Below are 26396 nucleotides of genomic sequence, written 5' to 3'. Positions count from 1 at the left end.
TAGCGGCAGTGACAGCGAAGAGGGGGGACATCCGAGAGCTTTTTTTAAAGCGCATCTGAAGTGATGAATAAATGAGTCCAAAATATTTTGGTGTCGATTTCCCAGAGGACTGCTGCAACACCGTAACCTCAGTGACATTTGGCAAATTTGCCTGAAATGGATTTGACTGCTAGTTGACAAGTAAAACGACAAAAATAAAACCGAATCGCTACGCTGATAGTTACATATACTCATCACTACTTCTGTCTTTCTGTCAGTTCAGTGTCTTGAACTATCTTTTCTCGCCATATTTCAATGTCTACAAGCTTTTCTTTTCAGACATTTACCTCAGTCGTGACTAAACATCCTTCCTGTACCCACATCGCAACTCCTTTAAACTCAATTTTCAGAGTATGTATGAGCTTTTCCAGTTGTCAGCAGGAGGATATGATTATTGTGGTATGACTTACTGGTATTTTGATAGGTAGTTTATTGTACGGCGTGGTGTGATGTAGTGGTTAAGGCTCAGTGAAGACTGCAAGTCATAAGGTTGCTGGTTTGACTCCATAAACCATCACCATTTTGCCTTTAAACAGACACTTAAAGTCAACGTGAAATGGCAGTGGTAATCTATTACACACTGTAATGTGCTTTAGAGAAGCAGGAGCAGGAGCCATCGGGCATTCATTGGATCGTAAATATGTTTTTGGTCACACTCTTTTTTTAATGTCCAATTCTTGCCATTAACAATCCATTAAACTATGGCTTTTGCCTCAATAAACTCCTAATTTTCTGCTTATTAATAGTTAGTAAGCTAGTTTAGGTGTTGGGTAGGATTAGGGATGCAGAACATGGTCATGCAGAATATGTGCTTTATAAGCACAAATAAACAGCCAATATGGTAATAATAGGGATGCTAATAAGCAAGTAGTTAATAGTGAGAATTGGTCCCTATACTAAAGTGTTACCAACTGGTTTGGTGCTTGGTTTTCAGTGAACTTTATTCATTCAACCTACCTGATTATTGTGGTGTATTAATTGGCCAAGACTTTGTGTGTGTGTGTGTGCGCATGTTTATTATAATTAATATGCTTAATCTATTCTTTTTGTATTCTATCTGTTTGTTTTCTTTTTATTTATTATACAATTAACAACAAAAAAAAATTCTATGTGTACTGTTAACTGAGTCTTGTCATAGCACTTGCATATCATTGCTCTTTTTTTGTTGATTTTGATTGCTTCTATTGTCCGAATTTATCGCTTTGGATAAAAGTGTCTGCTAAATGACAATGTAAATTCAAATTTATGATCCTATTTAAGCAATAATTAACTTTGTATCTTTTTTTGATGTTGTTAAATACTTTTTTAAATTCATTAAAGGGATAGTTCACCCAAAAATGAAAATTATGTCATTAATTGTTCACCCTAATGTCGATCAAAACCTGTAAGAGCTTTGTTCATCTTTGGAGCACAAATTAAGGTATTTGTGATGAAATCCGAGAGCTTTCTGACCCTCCATAGACAGCAACACAACTGACACGTTCAAGGCCCAGAAAGGTAGTAAGGACATCATTAAAATAGTCCATGTGACCTCAGAGGTTTAACCTTAATTTTATGAAGCTATGAAAATACTTTTTGTGTGCAAAGAAAACAAAAATTTTATTTTATATTATTATTTAACAATGTCTTTACTACCTTTCTGGGCTTTGAACGTGGTAGTTGTATTGCTGTCTATATAGGGTGAGAAAGGTCGTGGATGTCATCAAAAATATCTTCATTTGTGTTCTGAAGATGAACATTTTTGGGTGAACTATGCCTTTAATGTTTATACATTTTTCACTATTTTTAAATAAGAAATAAAAATAAATTGGTTTGTTACAAACATACTTTTTTCAGTTTTGCATATTTTCATCTACTAAAATAATACATGTCAAATAAATGACATGCCATTTCAGGGAGAGTAAAATTGAGAAACTAAGTGAATTATGAACTAAATTTAAAAGATAAAAGATAAAAAATGTCAAAACGATAAAAAAATGACTGAAATGTATTTTAATATTGTAAGGATGAAAGATCTCCTGAGAAACAGACAATACAAACATACACGGGCATCTTCGAGACTCCCCACAGAGTGGAGGTACAGGAAACTTCCTTCCCTTCTGCCCATTTATTTCTTTTTAAATTACTTCACCCTTCCTTCCTTCTCAGTCTGCTCAAAATGATTACATGAAAATGCCAATGCATTTACATTCATGTCTGGTATCATTGGAAATGTCTGCGACTGGTACAATGGTCTCAGTTCTACAGAAGTAAACTAAAAGGTAATAAAGATTTGAAGATTTTAGAGATATTTCTGCAATTGGGTGTGTGCTCTCCCAAGGTCTTTTATGCAAATTACCTTCTGTTCCCATTGAGGTGTAAGCTATCAAATAAAAATATTGATTAAAACAAATTCCAATTGTTTGTACATGCCTCCATTTGGGGGATGTTTTATCTTGTTTTTTTTATTTAAAGGATTGCAGCAAAAGGGTCGGGGCCTTCTGTAGCCGGAATGAGCCTGTGGTATGAAGTGTGTTACTAAGCCAAGTAACTTACTTTTCTCAAGTCAGGTATGCATCTTACTCTTAGATTCATCTTTGAGGTTTTGATGTCTTTGATTTGGCTGTGTAATTGGCATAATACATATTTACCTTACTAATAATAATTGTTACATTTAATTTTATTCTGACTTGCACAGAAATGATTTTCTCAAGTAGATTAAGTGAAGGCGTATGTTACCGCAAACATGCGTCCAGGGTTATGTACATACTAGATCTCAGGTTACTAGATGGAGCATGGGACACATCAGGTGAGTTTCTAGATTTCTGACTAACTGCTTGACTTTAGTTAAGTTGTTATGCAGTTGCATTAACTATGGGCGGCTAGATAAAATACTGTTGAAATACTAGCATGGTTCGGGCAGATTTCATAGTACTAGCCATAACCTCTGGTTATTGTCTCGGCTGTAGTTAAGTTGTTATATATTTAGACTAACTATAGGGAGCTAGATAAAAACACTACTGAAGTAGCCATAACCTCTGATTATTGTTTAAGCTTTAACTAAGTTGTTACATAGGTGACTGTAGGGGGCTAAACAGAACCACAATTTAAAACATGACAAGCATGGGGCGGTCTATTAAATAGTCTTAACCTCTGAAATATTGTCTCGAAATATTTCCTTGGGCCAATTCGTGGACCTTATAATATAAATAGATTTTAATATATAGTTTATATATTGTATAATATGCACTTGGTTATATTAGTTATGTATTTTTTGGAATAAAATACACTAATGATGATTCATTGCTTCTGTGGAGTTCCCCTGTAATATTTGACATGATGTAAAAAAAAAAAAAAAAGCATCCTGTATATGCTCTGTTGACTAAACTGTTGACAGAACATCTGGCACTCCCTGAAGTTTTGTTGTTGTTGATCTCATTTATTTATAATCTAATGCCATGTTGGAAGAGACTTAATCACAATTTCTGTCAAAGGCTCTGGGCAAATGGAGGCTTAGTGACAGGCCAGTCTGTTAAAACACACTCCCCGTGAACAACACCTGCTGCGAACACACTGGGAATCCAGACCTCCCACAGACCAGGGCCTCAGAACCATCCAGCTGTGAACAGGCTACTTGAAGAATTATGTGATTCTGTTGAAGGATCAGAATAGTTTAGGACTCTAGTATAAACACCAAACGATCTTGAGAGAAAACTAAAACTAGTTTAACTCGTCTGACTGATATTTCTCCTGACTGGCAGTGCAATCTATTCCTGGTGGGCTCGGCAGGAGGCCAAAAGTGACCCAGAAGACTACGAGACGAATGAACACTTTCCTCCAATTTAAAGGATGGATGTTCTGGGAACTGTTGCAGCCTCTTTTCTAAACAGACCTTCATCTGTCACAGTCTAGCTTCAGCGATCTACCCCTTTTCCCTCCAAATCCTGAGAGACCTGAACCCCAAGCCGAGACTGGGTCGTACAATCCATCTCAAATTTCCCCGTTGCCCTCATTTGCAAGCATATATTTCTTTGGTTGGTAAAAGCAAGAGGCTTGCGTGAAAAATGACAGTTGGGCATCCATCCACACTGGTCTCGAAGCTGCCAGACGACGCGTGGCAACTAGTCACAGTCTTATCAAACTACAGCTTCACTGTTTATTTCTTTTTCGCCATACAGTGCCACCTGCTCATGCAACTCCATCTAATCCTGTATTTATATGCTTTTCTCAGTCGTGGCTTTATTTATTCTCATTAAGCTAGCTTTTCCTCTGTGACTCACCGAATCGTGGACGCTCCCTGTTGTCTTTGAACGCCACTGTGCTTGCGAGAGTGAGGGAGTTCTTCCTGCTTATTTGTTGCACAAGATAAGCATTGTGAGATGTGTATGGCTACTTCTGGTGATTACTGCAGGCAGCTGATGGGTTTTAATGGGGCTGGGAAAGTTTTTGTTGTGGATATGCTGTTTGGGGAACAGTTTGGGAATATGAGTTTTTGTTGGCTAGAAAAGTGTTCGTCTTTGATATAATCCTGCTTCACTGGGAAAAGTTGATTACGGTGAAAGCTAGCTGGGCCAAACTAATTAAAGAGCTGTAGAAAGGGTTGCATTCATTTTCCACTCTTTGCTTTGTGTAGTAGGCTACATGTGTGTTTCACATGTTTAGAGACATGACATTACATTATGTGTGGCATATATACGTGAGCTAACACAATCTGACTACCATGAGACTTGTTTTAAGTTTGCATTCAGTCGGTTTGATATATATATATATATATATATATATAGATATATATATATATATATATATATATATATATATATATATATATATATATATATATATATATATATATATTATTATACTCAAGACAGAATTTATTTGATCGGAGATACAGTAAAGCAGTAATATTGTGATATATTACAATTTAAAATAAATGTTTTCTATTGTAATTCTTTTAAAAAATGTAATTTATTCTTTGTGATTAAAGCTGAATTTTCAGCATTGTTACTCCAGTCGTCAGTGCCACATGATCCTTCAGAAATCATTTTAATATGCTGATTTGCTGCTTAAGAAACATTTCTTATTATTACCAGTGTTACAAGTTTTGCTGATTCATATTTTTGAGGAAACTGATCATTTTTAAATTTATTTCCCTTTCTCATTATAACATTAAAATGTCTTTACTGCCACTTTTGATCAATTTAATGCATCTATAAACTAATTTCTTTAAAAATATATAATTTAATTTTTTTATGTACTTATGTTTAAATTATTTAAATGTTTTTTACATTCTAAATTATTGTTTGTGCATTACTTATGTTGCAGTTCTTTTTTTCTTGTCATTTTCTTCGACAATGATTGTCTTAATGAAATGAAAACCTTTCTCGGCAAACATTTCTGACAGCAGTTTCAAGAATTGCAATGCTTCTGCAGTAAGAAATGAGTGTTTATGTGTGTTGTAGGTTCCAGCACAGAAGTGTCGCTATGCGGTGGGCAGTATTTTGAGTGAAGGCGAGGATGCACCCAATGAGGAACAGCAGCAGCTGTATGAGAAGCACGGCTTCCGGGTTTTCTCTTTCCCAGAGGTCACACATGTCGTCACAGCCTCCTTCCCTCACAGAACCTCTCTCTCCATTTTCCTGGGGGTGCAGAGGGTTTATCCACAGCTGAACTGCTACATCAAGGTAACATCATCATCTTCCTCGTTTACCAAATGCCTGTTCTTAATTTGAAGGCCATGTTGGTGCAGTAGCCTAATTCAGGTGTGTTTAATTCAAGTCATCCCCATTGTGTGATTGATACCGCCAGCGTGCTTCAGTTTCCTTCAACATGATTGGTGTGCTGGCACATAGAGGTTATGAGGGAATGAACACCTAGTCTGTCAGTGTTTCTGGAGGGGATGGAGACAGTAATTATTAAGCAGTAGACTTAATCATAGCAATTAAGGACAAAGGGAGAGAAGAAAAGCTCTGGATGAGAGCAAAGAAAGCAACAAATGAGAGTTGCTGGATTGCAAATTGGGTAAGTGGAGGAAAGTGCAGAGATTCGGTGTGGAAGGGAAGTAAAGATCCACATTTCCAAGATTTTGAAGGCCCCAATATACTTCCAGCAATGTTCATTTTTGTTCTTCGCTTAGGGGTCAAATTTTACTAGTTTAGTATACTAGCGTACTAATAGCAAACATCCCAATGCTGTCTATACTGCTGCATGCTTTCCTCTCAATAACAGTCAAGCACCTGATCATAGCGATGTGGATATGTTAGCATGAGCTCAATTCAGCCTTCCAGTCATGTCACATCACATTTATTTTAGTGCTGTCAAAGGATTAATCGCGATTAATTGCATCCAAAATAAAAGTTTTTATTTACATAATATATCTGTGTATTATGTACATAATATACACACAGACAGTATCTGTTTTGAAAATATTTACATGTATATATTTATATTATTATTATATATATATATAAATATATTTAATATATAAACGTAACATTTTTCTTAAATGTATACATGCATGGGTGTGATTTATATATACATAATAAATATACACAGTACACACAGATATATTATGTAAATAAAATCTTTTATTTTGGATGCGATTAATCGCGATTAATCCTTTGACAGCACTAGTTTATTTATATAGTGCTTTATACAACAGATTTCTTTCAAGCTTTACAGTACTAAATAGGCAAAAACAGTGTCAGTGTTATTTAAATTAGAATTCCAAGCTCAATTTCTAGTATAAAGCAGCTATCCAGTGTGTTCCTGTTTTTACTCGTGCCTGTCAAAGGAGGCGGGGCCTTGGAGCCACACCCACCTATTACATAATCACCATGGACCAATGGTAGTTTATTTTCTGAGGAAAAAGCTGTTTGGAGCTTTTCTATGCAAAAGCCACTGGCTAAGGTTAGTGTTTTTGGTAGCCTTTTTAATGGGCCTCACAGTTTCTCGTAATTTTTGGCACCATTTTGTGTGTGTATGTGTGTGTGTGTGTGTGTGTGTGTGTGTGTGTGCATGAGCCCCCTCAACTCTCCCCGCCATCTGCCCTGATGCAGGTTCAGTGTGAACACAGCCAACAAGCTCAGCCTCCTGCCTCTTCCAGACTCGAGATCTGTCTGCTCAGCTGCTAGATAACTTATCGCCTCCTGTTTGAGTCCTTCCTCTTTTCATGCATGTTCACTTTCTGTCCCTTATAGAAATCTTGATATCGTCAACTTGCAGTTCTAGGCTCATGAAAGTCTGAAGAACATCTGTGTACACCAAGCGGTGTTAAATGTTCACATCTATTATTTCAAACACTAGGGATCATTACATTGAATTATTCCATCTGTTTGGACATAGGGATGGCAGTGCTTCAGTAAAAACATTGCTTCAGATTATTTAAATCCTCTTTCCCAAAATGTTTGTAGATGTCTGTGGTCTCGAACAGCGATAGCAACTACGAAAATTTTTTTCTTTTTGATCACATTGAACATCTCAGATAGCCACATCAAACCTGAGATTCAGATCCAGTGTGGCTTTGTTTACATTACATAACACGATTCCCACAGTCTTATCAACATACCTTGCATATGCATCGCCTCACGAGAGACCTGCAGATACCTGCCTCTAATCAACACCTAGGAGCCTGCCAAACAGAGCGTTTTTTCTAGCGCCTACATTTGTTCTGCTCTCTTGACGCCTCACAGGCGGCGTTTTCAAAGTCACTCTTAAATATATCTTTTAGTAGCGAATTTACATTTTAAACAGCCCTCTCTTTTTACATCACCAACAAAAGGCTAATATTTCTAATCATGAATAATCCATAGCAAAGGCTGTCTGTCCGTAGCTTGCGTGGGCTGCAGATGATTGAACTTTGCGTACAGTCAGAATGAGTAATTTGAAGGCAGTTGGTGATGTGAGACGGAATGTTGGTCCTCTCTTGTTCGTGGCCAGATTGCAGACGCTTCTAATTCTGACTAGGCCAGTAGAAGGGAATCCCTATGGCAACCAGACCCGTTCCTGCATGAGGTTGTTCAAGTGGAAACCTTGTTCTGCTTCTTTGTGTTTATAATGTGCTGTAAAGTGACATTATGGTATCACTTACCCATGCATGCGTGACCACAAAATATAATTCTTCAAACTCAATTTAACAGAATTGTGCATGCGTTTTGGTCACAGTTGCTTGCTAAGGCAGGCATCACTAATACTGTTCTCAAGCTTAGGGTGTATAAATTTGAACAAGCCTACAAATGAAAAAAAAAAACATTTTTTTAAAAAATCAGTGCAATTAAGTAAAACCTTTTCTAAACTTTCTTTGAACTTTAAAATTTTCACAGACTATGGATATTTTTTCTGGCATATAGCAAGAATTATGTGAAAGTGAAAACTGACGTGACGTGGCCAAGTATGATGACCCATACTCGAATTTGCGCTCTGCATTTAACCCATCCTAAGTGCACACACACAGCGTGAACACACACCCGGAGCAGTGGGTAGCCATTTATGCTGCGGCGCCCCCGGGGAGCAATTGCGGGTTCGGTGCCTTCGTCAAGGGCACCTCAGTCGTGGTATTGAAGGTGGGAGAGAGTACTGTACATTCACTCCCCCCACCAACAATTCCTGCCGGACCTGAGACTCGAACTCGCAACCTCCGTCTCTCTAACCATTAGGCCATGACTTACCCAGTTGTAGGCCCATCCTCTGTTGTCCTCTAACATCAAAATTTACCGACATACAGAACTGTTTTACAGTTTTTTTCACTTGTAAATGTTACTTTATCTGTGCATGTTTCTTTCCTGATTTAATCAACTGGAGAAAGCAATATTATGGATAGGGGATTCATATTTTATCCAGAAACAATGGTTTGAAGTTAAAGGTCTTGATCAATTTGTGTATTACAAACACACAGCTTTTCGCTTCACAAAACATTAACTGATGGACTGGAGATTAGTTGTGGATTACTGTGATGTTTTTATCAGCTGTTTGGACTCTCATTCTGACGGCACCCATTCACTGCAGAGGATCTATTGGTGAGCAAGTGATGTAATGCTATATTTCTCCAATTTCTTCAGAAAAGGTAAAAGAGACTAATTTAGAATGAAACTCACCTCATTACCAACTGTTTCTTATACGCTGACCTGAGTTTAGCACTTCCGAGAATCATCACAGACATCCAGACAGCATAGAGAACGAGCTTTCACATCAACAACGGCCCCATGTAACTCACACGTCACGCAGAACCTCAGCGGTCCTCATCAAAGACAGGAAGGGCAAGAGACGGCAGAAAGTGTCTGGAGATCATGATTGAATTAATGAGATCAATATTTGGTCAGTCTTAGCCCTCCATTTTCTCTTACGTGAGCACACAGGAGAAACAGCAATTTTTTAGACCCCCGCTTGCTTCCCTGTTCTCCTGTTGGTCTGTATTGATCCAGCAGGTTCAGGTTACCTTTGCTAAGATAACACTACATGCTCATTACATCTTGGTCTTTCCTAACCTCAGCCCTGCAATTTGATTTCTTCTCAAGACACAGCTGCAGTTCATCGACCGAGATCAAATCTAAAATCTTCAGTATTACGGCCAGTTTTGAAGATGAAGTTTATTTGTTTTTTTCTCAATATACACTGCAGTGCCTCCAAAAAGTTCAGGCTTTGGTATAGATCACTCATAATGCTTTATTTAAAATTCCATGTTGATGTTTTGTTTTCTGGGACAGTTTTAGTCATAAGCACTAAAATTCATAATTAATTATTAGACTTTATGTTCAAAATGTTCTTCTAAATTGCTGAACTATGTTGTTTTGTTTTGTCCTAGTGTTGGAGAAGCCATAATACAGTTGCCGTTAAATTGGCTCGCTCCAGTTATGCTCCCTACTATGGGAATGTTTAAAGTAACCACATCATATTTTAGATTTAACTCTTCTAATTAAGATGTCATTATTCAAGTTACAAACTGTGAAAACCAAGAAAAAAACAGAAATGCATAATTGATGCTATTTTAAATGATAAAGAAATGGCAAATGGTATAATAGTGACCCAGTTGCAGTGTAGGAAATATTTTGTTGCCAGACCAGCCAAAAAAAGTGTGTGGTGCAAATCTAACATTTCAGAAAACACTTTACTTACTGTGAAATATGGTGGAGTTAGCATCAATCCTATGGTGGCTTTTCATTATCTGGAACTGGGTATCTTGTTAAAACAGAAGGAAAATCATATGTTGAAATATCCAGGAAAATTTTGCAAGAGAACCTAGAAAATTATTTACACTGGATGAATGGTGACTGTCAGTCAGAGCCGTTTTCCCAAACCAGTTTGAGAATCTGTAGCACAATTTGAGAAATCCAGTCACAGGTGACATTCGACTAACTAGAACAACTGTTGCAACATGAGCCAAAATTACACCTGAAATGTGTTAAGTCATTACATACTTGCCTCAAATGATTTAAAGGGATAGTACACCCACAAATAAAAAAAACTGACATCCTTTACCCACCCTCAAGTTGTTTTGAGCCCAAAACACACTGCACGATTTTCGGCTGTCCCAGACGAAAGACTGGCATCGTGAAGCATTCGCGGCAATTTCTGATTGGCCACGATGACAATCTTTCGTCTGGGACAGCTGAAAATCGTGCAGTGTGTTTTGGGCTTTAGATCTGTATGACTTTCTTGCTTCTGTTGAACACAAAAGAATGTGTCTGGTCACCATCGACTTCCATAGTATTTTATTTTTTTTCTTGTCATACAGTGGAAGTCTATGGGGACCAGAAACTTGTTCAGAAACTTATGTTCGTTTGTCTTCTGAAGAAGAAAGAAACTCATACAGGTTAAGAACAGCATGTGGGTTCCCTTGTGAAAAAAGTGCTCTTAATTGTATTAAATGTGCACTAGTAGTGAGCTTCAAAGTTTATTTGTTAAAAAAAAAACTGTACTTGCAGATAATATAATAATTAATAAAGTAATTGTAGTGTTTTATTTGATATTACATTTAAAGTTAATATACATTAAAATGCATTAAATTAATTTATATAATATATACATACATTTATGCATATACATACAGTGCCCTCCACTAATATTGGCACCCTTGATAAATATGAGCAAAGGCAGATGTGAAAATAAATCTGCATTGTTTATCCTTTTGATCTTTCCCAAAAAAAAAAATCGGTCATACCGTGCTATTGAGCCACTCAAAATTACAGCAAGGGAAATTCCTTCAGCGCGACAGCCCTACGCTCATCCAAAAACTCCAGCATATTCAGTTGTCAGACACGACTGGAACTTGAAATGGCACTGGCTTGTATGGTCAGATGAAATTTAAAAAATAGTTTTTTGGCAGCAAACCCACCAGATGAGTTTAGTACAAAAAGGGATAAAAAAAAAAAAAGTACCCCATGTCCACGGGTAAATATACTGCTGGATCTTTAATGTTGTGGGCCTGTTTTTCTGCCGGAGGTCCTGGACATCTTGCTCAGATACATGGCATCATGGATTCTATCAAATACCAACAGATAAAAATCAAAACCTGACTGCCTCTGTTAGAAATCTTATAATGGGCTGTGTTTGGATCTTCCACCAGGACAACAATCCAAAACAAACATCAAAATAAACACAAAAATGGGTCACTGAGCACAAAATGAATATTTTACCATGGCTGTCCCTGTCCTCCGACCTGAACCCTACAGAAAATGAGTGGGGTGAACTGAAGAGAAGTACTAACATTGAGCTGTGAATCTGAAGGATCTGGAGAGATCATGTATGAAGAAAATGCTCTCTGATCTCTTATCAGGTGTTCTCCAAACTCTTCAGGCATTATAGGAGAAAACTCAGAGCTGTTACCCTGGAAAAAGGACATTGCAATAATTGGGTGCCAATAATTGTGGCCAACATGAACTAGCGAGAGCATTTATTTCACAATGAGATTTTCTCCCAACTTTGAATTGTTTTACTTCAATGATAGGTTGGAATTTTGTGAATTTATTGAATGAAAGCTAAAAAGGATAAACAGTGCAGATTTATTTTCACAGCCACCTTTGCTCATATTTACCAAGGGTACCAATATTAGTGGAGGGCACTGTATACACACACACGTGCACACACACACAACATAGAACATTTTCATAGATATGACAAGTAGGCGATATTTTAGTTAATCATACGTGCTTGTCAATACATCCGGCTGTAAGCTTTACCCATATTTCAAAGAAAATAAGTAATTATGAAAATGACATATAAAGATTTCTTAAGTGTTGAGTGGGTCAAAAAAGCACTTTAAACTTAAGCTATTTGCATTTACTATAAATTTAAACTAAAATGCATTTTCAATTAATGGCAATTAACATGCAATTAAGTGTCTGAAAACATTACATTCAGTTCACACTATATTCTTTTAAAGCATATTTTTCAGTGCTCTTTTTAAAAAAGTATACTAAAGTGTACTTGTTTTTTTAAATGCGTGAAGTGGGTGAAATCAAATCAAAATGTTATAATTAAAGACAACTTTTGAGGAAAAAAAAGACTTAATTGAAAACCACAATACACAGAGAGTTGCACATAATGTCGTTTGCAGTTTCTTACTTGATTGGTAGGTTGTCATGAACTCAGACCTCAAACTACTCTAAATTCTTGATTGTGTGGGCAGCTGTCTGCCTTGTCATTTGGAATATGTATTGCAGCATCTAGCTGACAGTCAGTACATAAGCACTTGGAATGTCAAATACTTTTGCTCTGATCAGAATTTTGATATTGTTCACATTGTACCACAAATTTATATCTATCTAGCTGTGTCCACCTCTCTTGGTCTTTCTCTATCTCCTCTCTGCATCCTACAGCATCAAGCTGAAAGTCCACAATTAAATAGCCAATGTGTCCATGAACTTCTTGGACCAGAAGAAATGCTCTTCAAAATGCCACACTGACATTTTAGCTCAAAAGCTCCCTGTAAAGATTATTGGAGAAGGATGACAACATGAACCAAACCTTCCTGCTGTTTGCTCATGAAAAAGCTCTGTTTGATAATCTCCTATTGTCACGCTGCAGGAGAGATGCATCATATTTTGTGCAGACTTTCCTCAATCCACACAAAGATGCACAAAATGTGAACATCTACAAGGAAAAGTTTAATAAAGATTAAATTCCCATTCAGGGTATTTTATTGGCATCTAGTTTAGATGGAATCGACATCCAGGTGTCACGCTGTGTTTTCACACTCTCAGTTGCCTGCTTTCTTAATTAGCTGTTTGGTATTTCAGGTGAAAGGGTGTCATATTAGCAGAACGCGTGATGAATTTTACACAAGCTACTTGTCTAGCCTGTTCTTCTCTAAAATTCCCCATTAACAAATGACATAAATGTATTTTTTGCAGACTTGCAGCAAAAAAGAAAACCATTAGTCTGACTTTGCTGATTTTCAACCAACTTTGTATTGTTATGCATTTTAGGCTTAATATGTGCCTAAACTGTGCATTGTGCACAAATAGTACTCCAAAATAAAGTTTAATTATAATTTTTATTTCAGTAAGTCTCCAGTGATATGGAAGTAAATATTTTAAAAGATTTGATTTATATATGTAATACATTTATTTTAAATACATTAATTTTTAATAGTGTACTCTTTCTCGAATGCAGCACCAATTTAAAAAAGATTCAGACTTTCTACTGCATAGATAGGCAAGTTTTATTAAAAGCCCATTTTGCTAGAGGTGAATTACTGCTTTAAGTGCCGTTTGATCGTCTTATTGAAGTATATGCACATAATGTTTCTAATAATAAACCTGAACACAGTTGATCAGCAGCATAATTGAAAGCCTTAAAGCCATTGTACTTAATCGAAATTGAAGTCTACTGCTAGATTAAAATTGCCACAATCTGTAAATTAATTTTACACTGTATAGATTTAAAAACCATTAACCAATCAATCAATAATGGAAAGGCTTTGAAGCTTTTTCAGCCAGAATAGATCAATGATGACTTGAAATTTAAGTTTTTGATAAGTTTAATTTATTTACACAAATTATATATGTTTATTTTACCTCTGTGTGTGTATAAGATATAAGAAAATATATTGGCCTATGCGAGGGGCCTTGGAAACAAAAAGATGAGAGCCACTGATCTGAAATGACCCCTCCCAATTTCCTTGCATGAATTTACAGAACGACTTTAGTTTATTGCTCATAGTTCATCAGAATTTCCTACAATATGTTTTGTCTGAGTAAACAACAGCTTGGGCATTTCTTCATTAGGGCGATAGAAAAAATCCCTCCCTTTCACACTTAGGTGGTATGTCACCCTATCACATTAAACCTCAGTGTTACTCTAGTTTGCAATGTTCGCTGTTTGTTCTGCCTCTGGATATATAATCTAATCAGCATCAAGTCACGTTGTGGAGTGCCGCCTCTTTTTGGGCGATTTCATTCGTGCAGAGAATCGCCCCGAGTGTTCTCATAAACATCCATACAAAGATTTTTTTTTTCGAACTGCAGTGACTGCAATGCAATCTCTATGAGTTCCAGAACGTGCTTTCGTCATCATATGTAACCTCAACTTGTGCTGTGATTTACCTCTATTAATTATCTTAAAGGGGCTATGTGTAGGTTTTTACTTAAAAAAAATCTTTAAGATAGAGTTTTCATTTGTCCGTTTATGAGCCAACCATAATGTAATAGGAAGAATGACACCTTGACTGTCCACCACAGTTGCCTCTATCAGCCTGTAGGCTCAGTTGTGTCTGGAGGAGTCACACACAAAATGTGACGTCATGCACGTTCTCGTTTACAGCGGCAATCGCTAGCGGTAGTGTTTGAAATGGACTCTGCGGATGGAAAGAAGCGACCAGCCTCCAGCACAACCCAGACACCCACGGAAACTCCTCGTAAGCTTAAAAAATAAAATAAAATGCGCACCGAGAACGAGCATGAGACTGGCTGCAGTTCCTCTAACGGCCACTGGTGTCAGTAACTGTTAGAAATTTCAGAACTTACGAAGTGCTCCTTTAAGCTGAAGTCAGGACTAGTCTGTATGGGCTAAATAAAGCAACCAGTATCTCACCAATAAAGTTTTGATGGAAGACAACTGTAATGGAGGTAAAGACAATTACTGTGACATACAGGAGTCATACATTATTAGACACACGTGAATCTGTTATTAATGTACAAACAAACCGTTTATGTGCGTTCTTTGATAACTTTTTGAACAAGCACATTTCAGTATGGTCGCATGTCTGATTTAAAGTGCACACTCACTGAAGAAGTGTTTTTTTTTTTTTATAGGAGTTTGCAATGGTCAGTGGTGTTTATATACATATGGGCATCAACACTCACTCTGACTTCAGCAAATTCAGAATGGTTTTTATTTACTTTTTTAATTTGTGTTTTGCTCTGTTTAATCATTCTGAATGGATCTGTAAACATTTATACACAGTCAGGTTGTAAATGGCTGGTATATTGGCATCTCCGTGTGGTCCTGTTTGGTATTACAGCTTGACTTGTAATTATGGAAAATGCTCTAAACTAGGGCTGTGCAATTAATCGCATGCGATTGTCATGTGCATCTCAGTAAAGACGGTTCCGTGATTGATAGTAAATCGCATCACCTGCTTTCAGATGGAGCAGCATTTACTACACAGAGCCGTAGTTCACTGACAAGCTAGGCAATATTGCATTCGAGTATCTCATAATCAAATGCGATTAATCTGTGATTATGAATGCGATTATTAATTGCACAGCCTTACTCTAAACAAATGTGACATTTATTTTTTCCTCACAATTTTTGCTGTTGCACTTTATACATAAATTGTGAATTATGAAACTTAAAAAATGTTTTAATTTATCTTGTAAAATCCTTATTATATTTTAATCCTTAAAATATAGTTTTGTGCGAAACATCCTTAAACTTAATCTTGAACTTCTATTAAAAAAGGTTTCAAAGGTTTAATATTTTTCCTTTTGTTATACTGGGATGTAGCTATGCTAAAATTGGTGGATGCGGTGAAAATTTTCCACCAGCTGCCACTGCTGAACGGTGTCTTTTGAGTTGCATTGTATGGAAGCTGTTCACTTAATTGTTAGAGGTGCCCTCAGCATCTGCAGAGACCGCAGCACATCTGTTGGACTTGAGGGCATTTTTGGGCACCCTGCAGGCCTACGCCAAGATCATTGCTAGTAAAGGGCACTGACGGATACATGGAAAACCTGAAAGGTTGACTGAATAGTAGGTGTGTATGTGTTCTGTGTGTATTGACATTGCTGGCCTTTACCGCTGCCAGTGTTTGTGTGTTTCCCTCTCTAGACAATCTACTGCCCACTCAACCATATGGCCTTGCTGACTGTGAGCCAAAGCTGTTTGTGACCTATGACTAGACTCTCAGATGGTGTCTGAGAAGACGTAGCACACAAACACACACACACACACATTATGAGAGTAGTGTATTTTTATAGTTCCAGGTGCAGACAGTGACACTTATTCCTAATTTGTGCTTTGAATCGTTTGTTTGTTTTCTGTTATTTTTTCCAGCTGTCGCCACCCGTGGCTCAGCTGTTCCCCCCGTGTCATGAAATATTCATTAGTTTGTCTCCTCTGTCACCTTATATTCCTTGCTGAATCATTAACACTCATTACTCCAGAGCAATGAAGATTTAAATCAGACAGGTGGGCTTCTCGTCCAGATGAGTACTGTGGTTGTACCATGAAACTCAATAATTACCATATTCATGTGCCATAGTATTTGGATTTGATTATTTAAAATAATACCATTAAATTCAAAAGTTTGGGTTTGGCAAGTCTCTTATGCTCACCAAGACTGAATTAATCATTTTTTATAAAAAAAAATGCAGTAAAAATGCATTTAAAATAACTGTTTATTTGAACAATTTTAATATATGCAAAGCGGAATTTTTGTCATTAATCAGTGCCGCATGACCCTTCAAAATCATTCTAATATGCCGATTTGCTGCTCAAGAAACATTTATTATTATTTTTGATATAGGGGTTGACCGATTATTTTTGTATTTTCATGTTTTTTTCTGGTCATTTTCAAAACCGGTTTGCCGATAAAAGCATTTAAAGACATTTTTGTCAGAGCTCTTGTCATTCTTAATTTTGACATTAATTTTAATTTTTACACCAGACATACTATACACACACACACACACACACACACACATATATATATATATATATATATATTTAAGCAATAATCCCCAAGAAGCTGTGGTTTACAGTGACTTTATTACAGCTAACCCCCTTAGCTGTTATGAATTCACTGTAAACCATGGCTTCACGGGGCTTATTGCTTTTATAAAACAGTTATTCCATATATGTAGCAAGGTTTCACGAAATAAATTAAAAAAGCAAATAAAATGTAATGATATTAATAAAAACATTATTCTTCCGCCAAGCAATGTAGTTCCTCAGAAACGGTTGTGGTTGCATCAAAGTGGTTGCCGAGCAACACACAGACATAAAAAAGGTGTATGTTTGTAGAGTAATTTACCATAGACATAGCTCATTGGCCGCTTTGAGCCGTTGCTACGATACGTCAACCGTCCGCCATGTTTATCCGGGCAAGACTGCCTTAAAAACAAATGGAGGTAAGCACGGGAGCTGCGTTTTTTTCAGGATAAACTCACGATAATGTTTACTTTTATCAACTGATTTCAGTGGTTTGTGATCTACATGGAGTTAAAAATAACTCTGCCTCCATTATTTAGTTAGGCTTGGAAAATTATTAATTTTCTTAAGAAATTGTGAAAGCTCACACTCACACTCGTGTTGATTTGGTAGATTTTTTTGGTTAACAATTCTAATATTAATGTAGTATAACTGTGACATATACATGTAATGTAATTTTAATGTACGTTAAATTAATTTTAAGTTGTTTCTCTGTCTTCAACCCCAACAGAACAGGCTTTCTTCAGATTTCCTTAAGGCTTGCGTTGTCCTGTTTGCAGTTGGCTAAAAAAGAAAAAAATATATATATAATCAGTCCACAGTTTTATGATAAGCTATGAAATCCTTTAATCTAGTGATAAGCTTACTCTTTGTAAATGAGTAGTGAAATTAATGCTTTAGCTCCATCTCTAATCCTGACAGTCTGGCACCTTCTTGTCAAAGTCCTCACTGTACATATTGTGCTCATAACACAATTTAGTTTATGATATAAACTACAATATAAGTTCAAACTTAATAAGAATTATTTTAAACTTGGATTTCTTATAAAGTCTCAGCTTTCACAGCTTACTAGCAATATCGCTAACATTAGCTATTAATAGTCTGACACTGGTGGCTAATTAAGCTGTCAACATAATGTTAAAAATGACCCAAAAAGCATCCAGAAACAAGTGTTCAGTCTTACCTGTGAAAGATGCTACCCCGGCATCTGTTTGTATTATTGTGCGACGGTCTGCACATCCCCAAACTGCCGCCGAGTCAGGTATGTTTTCTTCTGTCCCGATATGAGATTTATGGAGAGTTGCCCGGACCAACATGGCGGCACCGTTGATGTGCGGTCGAGCGGCTAATGAGGCGTCTAGGGATTTATTATGTCTATGTAATTTACAATAGCTTTGAACACGGCTCAACCAATCAGAATAAAGAGCCAGAACTATACTTTTAATATATACTTTTATGTATTTTATGTATACTTGATCTGTAATAATCGGTGTCTGCATTGGCCCTGAAAAACAAGTATCGGTCAACCTCTAATTTTCATTTTTGAAAAAAGTTTTGCTGCTTAATATTTTTATTTTTATTTAAAACACAAGTCTTTTGTTACATAAATGCCTTTGTCGCTTTTGATCAATTTAATGCAACCACAAAATTATAATTACAATAATTAAATTAAAGTAATAAAATATAATTATTATTATTAAAATAAAATTTCTTACAAAAAAACAAAAACAACTTTGAACGGCACTGTATTATCTACATGTACTGCATATACGACATGTGTTAACATTTTAATAAAATACTCTCTTGCTCTGTAGTGGAAATGTCCAGTATAGGTAATAAGATCACTCTTGATCCAAATCTGTGACATTCACATGTGTCAAATGTAATAAAAAAACTAGAAAAAGTTGAGGAAGCTTATATAAAAGTGTTTCTGGCACAGTTTGGAAGAGAGCTTGTGTGTGTGTGTGTGTGTGTGCGTGTGCGTGTGCGTGTGCGCGTGCGTGTGCGTGCGCGTGCGTGCGTGTCCGCCGGGACTGTGCGATATGAGACATTGGTGAGCGGTGATGTCTGGTCAGGCCACAAGAGGTACGCCAACACGTCCCTCTGCCCGGCCTGTTCCGTTCCAGCAGTTCAAACATGACTTTTGTCCCAGAGCCCGGGGGAGTTCAGGAACATTTGCGAGAGGTAAATGTCACATTTGAATATGATTGATCAGCCCTCTGTGCGAAAGTGGCTGAGAATTAAGATAAGATGAATCCGAAATTAGTACAGGAAGGAGGGGAGAAGATATTTGCATGGTTGTGGTGCTGGAAATTGATTATTTTTTGTTTTTGAGGATTCAAGAGGCTGCTTGATGGTGTTGTTATCATGCATTAAATTACAAGGTGGATGAATAATCTTTCAAAACTGAAGGCTGGGGGCTGATTTTCCCCTCAAAGGGAGTGTGTGTGTGTGTGCGCGCATCAGTCAAGCTGAAAGAAGTGTTATAATTCAGCACCAAAGACACTCAAGGCATAAGACCAGTAATCTCCCATCAGCTTTTGCAGGACACATGATCAACCCTGAATTAAAGAGGATTTGTGTTTGTAACATCTGCAATGACTGTGGAAGTAGATGCTGCTAATATGGAACAAACCATACAGGAAGTCAAAGATTTTGATTAGCTGAATTATTTAATACAAGATGAGTGTGTTTTTGGGTATCTGTGTGTATGAGGTGAGAAAAGATAAAGCAAGCTGGCTGATATGTATCGAGGCAGCATGCTGGAGACGGTCAAGCTGTGGCTGGAGGAGTGTGTGTAGGTGGGAATGTGTGTGTGTGTGGTCATCGAGGTGTAAATGAAACGGCACTCTGACCCATGAGGTGAAAATGAACTAGCGGTTCTCGGCTTGTCATATAGTCTGGTTGCATCTTTTTTTCCCTCTGTGTTTATCATTTTTGCACTTTCCCCCTCTGGTTTCCTTTAGCTAAATCCCAGCTGGATCAATCACACCTGAATAGTGGTGACTGGATTTCTGTACATCCATTTTGAAGAGATGAGAGGATTTTGGAATCCTCCTGGTGTTCCCAACCACCATCCACAATAGTAGTAGTACTGCATGTGCACTTTTTTATTTGTTGCTTATTAGGCCTGAAACATACACTGTTTTACACATTACTGCATTCTATACTGTATTAGACTGCATTTTCAAAAAAAAATATTGCAATCTTAGCAGCTACTATTGACTTGTTTATAGTTAGCACAACCTTTTAAAAGTTTGAAGTGAGCAAGAATGCATTTAATTTAATAATCAAAATGGACTTAAAAACATTTGTTATTAATGTTACAAAAGATTTCTATTCGAACCTTCTACACTTTGTTTATTAAAGATTCCTAAAAAGATTTATCAGGATTATTTAAACATTTAAAAATGATTTCTGAAGGATCATGTGACATTGAAGACATTTAAAAAATAGAAAATAGAAATAAAAAAATATTAAAATAGAAAATATTTAAAATTTAATAATATATTACAATATTGCAGTTTTACATATTATAATTCCACAATTACAATATGTCACCTCTGTTTCTTTTTCTTTTCTTTTTTGAAGTAATGTGTTTGATGTCTTTTACTTGCTACTTCGTTCTTGTATCTCCAAAGTTAAAAAAAACAAAAAAACATTTATGTTTGTGTAAGTTGAATCTAAGATTCTCAACTTTTTGGCACACTAAGGTCACCGTGATCTTTCATGCCTAGCCTTCCTTTACTCACAATCTGACCTTTTCTAGTGCATGAAAAATAACAAAACTAGTTTTAGATCCAAATCAAAGCAAATTTGAGGTAGTTTTCTTTCATCTATGGTAAAGAGAAATTTAATTGCTGGGGTTAATTGCAAGGCTTCCCCATTAACAAAGTAGGCTATTGTGAGTAGCCCATGTTGAAGTCTGGATTCGTCCGGTAATGATATGCACTGATGGGGATTCCTTGTCTTTCACTCTCTCAGATTAAACAAAAAAAACAATAATCTAATGATGGATTTTCTCATCGATTCGTCTCATCAGGTTCCCTCTCTCCCATCCCTCTTCTCTTTGGAATATCAAAGGATCTAATCTCCATGGAAATCTTTCCAAAGGTTTCCTTGGTAACCAGGCTGAGTTTCACATGGTTCAGATTTTCATCTCATTTTTTAATTTATAACTTTTATCTTGGAGGTTATAAAAGTTGTACAGTTCATGAAGTAGCCTTAAAAAAATGTCAGTATTATCGGCTATCTACAGACTGTATTTGGTCAAGCCTCTCCTGGAAAGGATAAAAGCACTAAAGCCTCTTACAGGAAAATGGCACAAGTTTGATGCGGACTTGGGGAAGATTGTGGACCACATAATGATAAGGTGCGATTTAAGATAGGCGAAGCAATCTCTTCTTCCGGTCTGTTCCTTAAAATGTGAAATATGAACACCGTTTTTTTACTCTCTCTTGGATTCTCTTTCCGTCTTTCCCTAGAGCTCCTGGGATGCTTCATTCATCATGGAGAGTGATTCTTCCACCATTCTGACAGACTAGCCATTTTCCAGCAAATAAGAAATTGTCTCTTTTGAACTTTAGAGATGGTCTGAAACACTTACTTTTCTTAATCATTTCTTGGTCATACTGGACATTTTTCACTACTAGGATAGTCGCAAGTCCTACTTTTTAAAGAACTGACAAAGGGGATCCTGCCAAACCGGTGAACCTCTCCTTCAAGATAACACATGCAAATTTCAGCTTTCCTTCTCGTTTCCTGCCAGGGGATTTTCAGCCAGACCTGTAATGAAATTTAGGAGCAGTCGACTGTGAGTTTGGAGTCTCAGGAGCTCGGCAGAGCTTTGAGGAGGACCAGATCCATTTAGCTTAAAGAAATGGCTTTGACAAAAGACAGAACACTGGGACGTCTTTCTCGGGTCAGTGATTTGCAAGGGAAGACCAATTGAATGCATTTAGCTGGTGCAAATAGGCCACACTAATCTGAGAAAGCAAGTTTCTTCTAACAAAGTTATTTGTGAAAGAGGATAAAGTCAGTGCTTTGTGCACAAAATTTTCATAATGGGGTCTTTTTGGTGTTGTTTATATGATCTACATCAGATCTGGTTTAATCTATTTGATCTAATGTTACTGTAAATTACTAAGCAATGATCACGGTTATAATTTCTCACACATAATGTAAGAGAACTGAACAAATCCCTAACCTGAATACTTTTAGGTCACCCAAAAAAAAAAAAAAAACTGTCATCATTTACTCACCTTCATGTTGTTCCAAATATGTATGTTTCTTTTTCTGCTGAACACAAAAGAAGATATTTTGAAGAATGTAGATAACCAAACAGTTGATGGAAGCCACTGACTTCCATAGTGTGAAAAAAAAAAAAAAAAAAAAATACTGTCAACTGTTTGGTTACCTACATATTTTCATTTTTGAGTGAACTATCCTTTTAAGTGTTTGGACCTTTTTTATTTTGCAGCAAGCAAAAAAAAAAAAAAAAAAAAAAAAAACATTTACATTGATCCAAGCCTTATCTTTTGCCTAAAATATTATAGATAGGATGGGCTCTTTTTGATTGCCCAGTAAGACACCCAAGCAACCACTTAGAAATGCACTAAACGCTAACATCTTAGAAACAGCATAGCAACTTCCCTTGCAACCACCCTTGCATTTTATTGTCTTCTGGAAATGTGAAATATAGACTAGTTAATCTGTTAAATTGTAGCATGTTCAAGTTTATTTGTATAGCGCTTTTTACGATACAAATCGTTGTAAAGCAGCTCTACAGGAAATTAAGTTTCCACAATATATTTATATATGGCAGAACCTTAATATATTTAACTTATGGCAAAATTTGGTAATTCTGTATGTTGTCTGAGCATTGGCATCCTCTGAGGTCCTCTGAGGGGTTGGCATTATCTTTTCTCAGGTGTTCGGTCATCTCAGATCATTTAAGGGTTGGATCCAGACTGAAGCTTCTGTAATTCCTAGTTGCCACGGGATATTAATACCGTGACAGAAACAGAGAAACAAATAGAGACATAATTAGCGTAGCTGCTGTTCCATCTAAGCAAAAATGATTTGTTCAAGCTAAAGAATAATAATAATGTACATTTGATCAGATATAACTGCAGTACAAGATCATAAGATGCATTATGTGAATGCTTGGCTAAAGAGATGTGTCTTTAATCTAGATTTAAACAGAGAGAGTGTGTCTGAACCCTGAACGTTATCAGGAAGGCTATTCCAGAGTTTGGGAGCCAAATGTGAAAAAGCTCTACCTCCTTTAGTGGACTTTGCTATCCTAGGTACTACCAAAAGTCCAGAGATTTGCGACCTTAGGGAGCGGGTTGGATTGTAGCGTGGTAGAAGACGAGTTAGGTACACAGGAGCTAAACCATTTAGGGCCTTATAGGCAAGTAGTAATATTTTGTAAATGATACGGAACTTAATAGGTAGCCAGTGCAGAGACTGTAAAATTGGGGCAATATGATTATATTTTCTTGACCTGGTAAGAACTCTAGCTGCTGCATTTTGGACTATCTGTAGCTTGTTTATTGAAGATGCAGGACAACCACCTAGCAGTGCAATACAATAGTCCAGTCTAGAGGTAATGAATGCATGAACTAGCTTTTCTGCATCAGAAACAGGTAACATGTTTCGAAGCTTGGCAATGTTTCTAAGATGGAAGAATGCTGTTTTTGTAACATGGGAACTATGATTTTCAAAGGACAAGTTGCTGTCTAATATAAGACCCAGATTTTTGACTTTTAGAGGACGTAACAGTGCATCCATCTAGTTGTAAATTGTAATCCAAGAGATTCTGTGTACTGTTTTTTGGTCCAATAAGTAATATCTCTGTCTTATCTGAATTTAATAGGAGGAAATTATTGGTCATCCAATCTTTTACATTTTTTACACAATCTATTAGGTTAGATAGTTGAGAAGTTTCATCTGGTCTTGTTGAGATATATAGTTGAGTATCATCAGCATAACAATGAAAACTAATCCCGTATTTTCTAATAATATTACCAAGGGGCAACATGTATATTGAAAATAGCAGAGGACCTAGGACAGATCCTTGTGGTACTCCATACTTTACTGGTGATAATTGAGATGACTCCCCATTTAAATGAACAAAGTGGTAGCGATCGGACAGGTAGGATCTAAACCATCTTAAAGCCTGCCCTTGAATACCAGTATAGTTTTGTAATCAATCTATGAGTGTGTCATGGTCTATAGTGTCGAACGCTGCATGTAGTCTGCATTGTTTATTTGAAAAAAATAAAAACTTGAAAATATATTTTTTTGTCAAAATAATTGTATGTTTGTAGCAGAAAACCTTTCTTTGGACTTTTTTTTTTTATTCAAGTGTCAAGACAAGAAAGATTAAATGTATTTTCAGAGATTAAGTGGCAGATAATGGTGATGGTTGTCTACTGCTGGTAAAGATACACTTGTTGTCCATCCCCTGTATTTTTCTTTGACGTCTGACAGTTGTCCACCCAGTAATCCTCTAGATTACTCTCATTAAAAGAGGAGGACACAAGAGCAGGTGTCTGAAGAAAAGAATTCCAGTGGACAGCAGTCTATTGTGGAATATTGCGCTATGATGTGTCTGTTGAAGCTGAGGACTGTTTTAGATTCTGAGGTTGGTGTAAACATAGAATGGTACATCTTAAAATACAGTTAAATCTGTTATTTTATTGTAAGCAATTTACTACTAGGTTACTAGGGTGTTCTGTGTTGCTGTTAGGAGTTTTTTAAGGTTTTTGGGCAGTCATTAAAGGAACACTCCACTTTTTTTGAAAATAGGCTCATTTTCCGTCTCCCCAAGAGTTAAACAGTTGAGTTTTACTGTTTTCAAATCCAATCAGCCATATCATGGGTGCAGCAGATGCAATGATATTACGCAGAGCCTGAAAATAGTCCCCAGCTAGGTACCTAGTTATGATATAGCTGGGGACTACTTTCAGGCGCTGCGTAATATCATTGCGCCTGCTGCACCCATGGAACGGCAGCAAAGTTCCTTGATTATTACGCAAGAATGAGAGTATAGTTCCAAGCCATATCAGCCTAGAAAATCGCAACTTTTAATTTTCCGTCGGTCTTAGTACACGATGTAACTACAGAAGACTCAAGCTTTAAATAGGAAAAATATTGAAACTCTTTGGTCATTTTTGAGCGAGATGCTAACGGTCTAATCAGATTGAATGATTTATGCTAAGCTACACTAAAAGTGCTACCAGACCCGGAGATCGGCTGAATGTATTCGAAAATGGTAAAACTCAACTCTTGGGGAGTTAGAAAATGAGCCTATTTTCAAAAAAAGTGTTCCTTTAAGAAGTAGCCAGTGTTTTAAGCGTTGGCTAGGAGTGACTAGGGGTTCTGGGTGGTTGCAGGTTTGTTCAAATCTACCCTAGGTTTAAGCCTTAGACAGCAAAGCACCATTATTAACTGTTTATTAGATAGATTTCTTTCTGATTGATCTTTGACATTTTCTCTTCAGGTGATATCACCGCTGACAATTTTCAACACAGGAGAAAAATATAAGTTCTGCAAAGCAGTTTAGACACTAAGGCTATTCATCTCCAACAGCAACAAATCTATGAAATATGGAGGATCAGGGGTTCACCTATCAACATAATTGATTTTAATAACAAAGACATAAACTGTTCCAGAATCAGCACTTCAGAAATGTGCTGACCTATTTCATAGATGTGTGGTTTGGTGCTGTTCTTGGCACATTCATCTCTTCGTAAGATATTCAGCCCACTGCGGTTGCCCAAAACAAAGCATATGTTTGTGTGTGTGTGATGCTAGTGACAGGATATGCTGTGTTTAGAAACAGTACATTTGTACGTTGGGCCATAAGGTCTTGTTTAGTCCCAAATTTATCTGGAGTGCTTATTTTTCTGAAAACACCCAGGGTATATTTGGAAAGGGTTTTCCTCTGACGTTCCATTAGATGTTTATCCCAGCCAAGGAACTCAAAGAAAAGAAAACACTCATCCGTTCTCACATGAAAACCTGTGGTGTGTGAGAGGAATAAAGTTACACAAATACATTAATAATCTTTTATTTCTCACAAGCATTCTCTGTTGGTGGTGACCAGATTGACCTTCTGTTTCCTTTTTTACTGTCTGTTTGTGTGTGAGAGGGATTTTGGTTTATGATAGGTATCAATGCTTTAAATTAAGAGTAAAAAAAAAAAAAAGAATTATATTATT

At 36.7% G+C, this 26396-nt stretch overlaps 1 pseudogene across 1 annotated transcript in view; it reads left to right on the top strand.

Moving 5' to 3' along the window:
* Positions 1-26396, top strand: part of LOC306856965 (testis-expressed protein 264 homolog) — a 49599-nt pseudogene that overhangs the window by 7680 nt on the left and 15523 nt on the right. Inside the window, exon 2 of the transcript XR_013785838.1 lies at positions 5481-5702. The product of XR_013785838.1 is annotated as a testis-expressed protein 264 homolog (transcript). The remainder of the gene's footprint in view (positions 1-5480; positions 5703-26396) is intronic.

Source organism: Barbus barbus (assembly GCF_936440315.1).
Source record: "Barbus barbus genome assembly, chromosome: 37".
In the NCBI taxonomy this organism is placed as follows: Eukaryota; Metazoa; Chordata; class Actinopteri; order Cypriniformes; family Cyprinidae; genus Barbus; species Barbus barbus.
The sequence above is the reverse complement of the archived record's forward strand: the minus strand, read 5'-3'. Positions and strand labels throughout refer to the sequence as shown.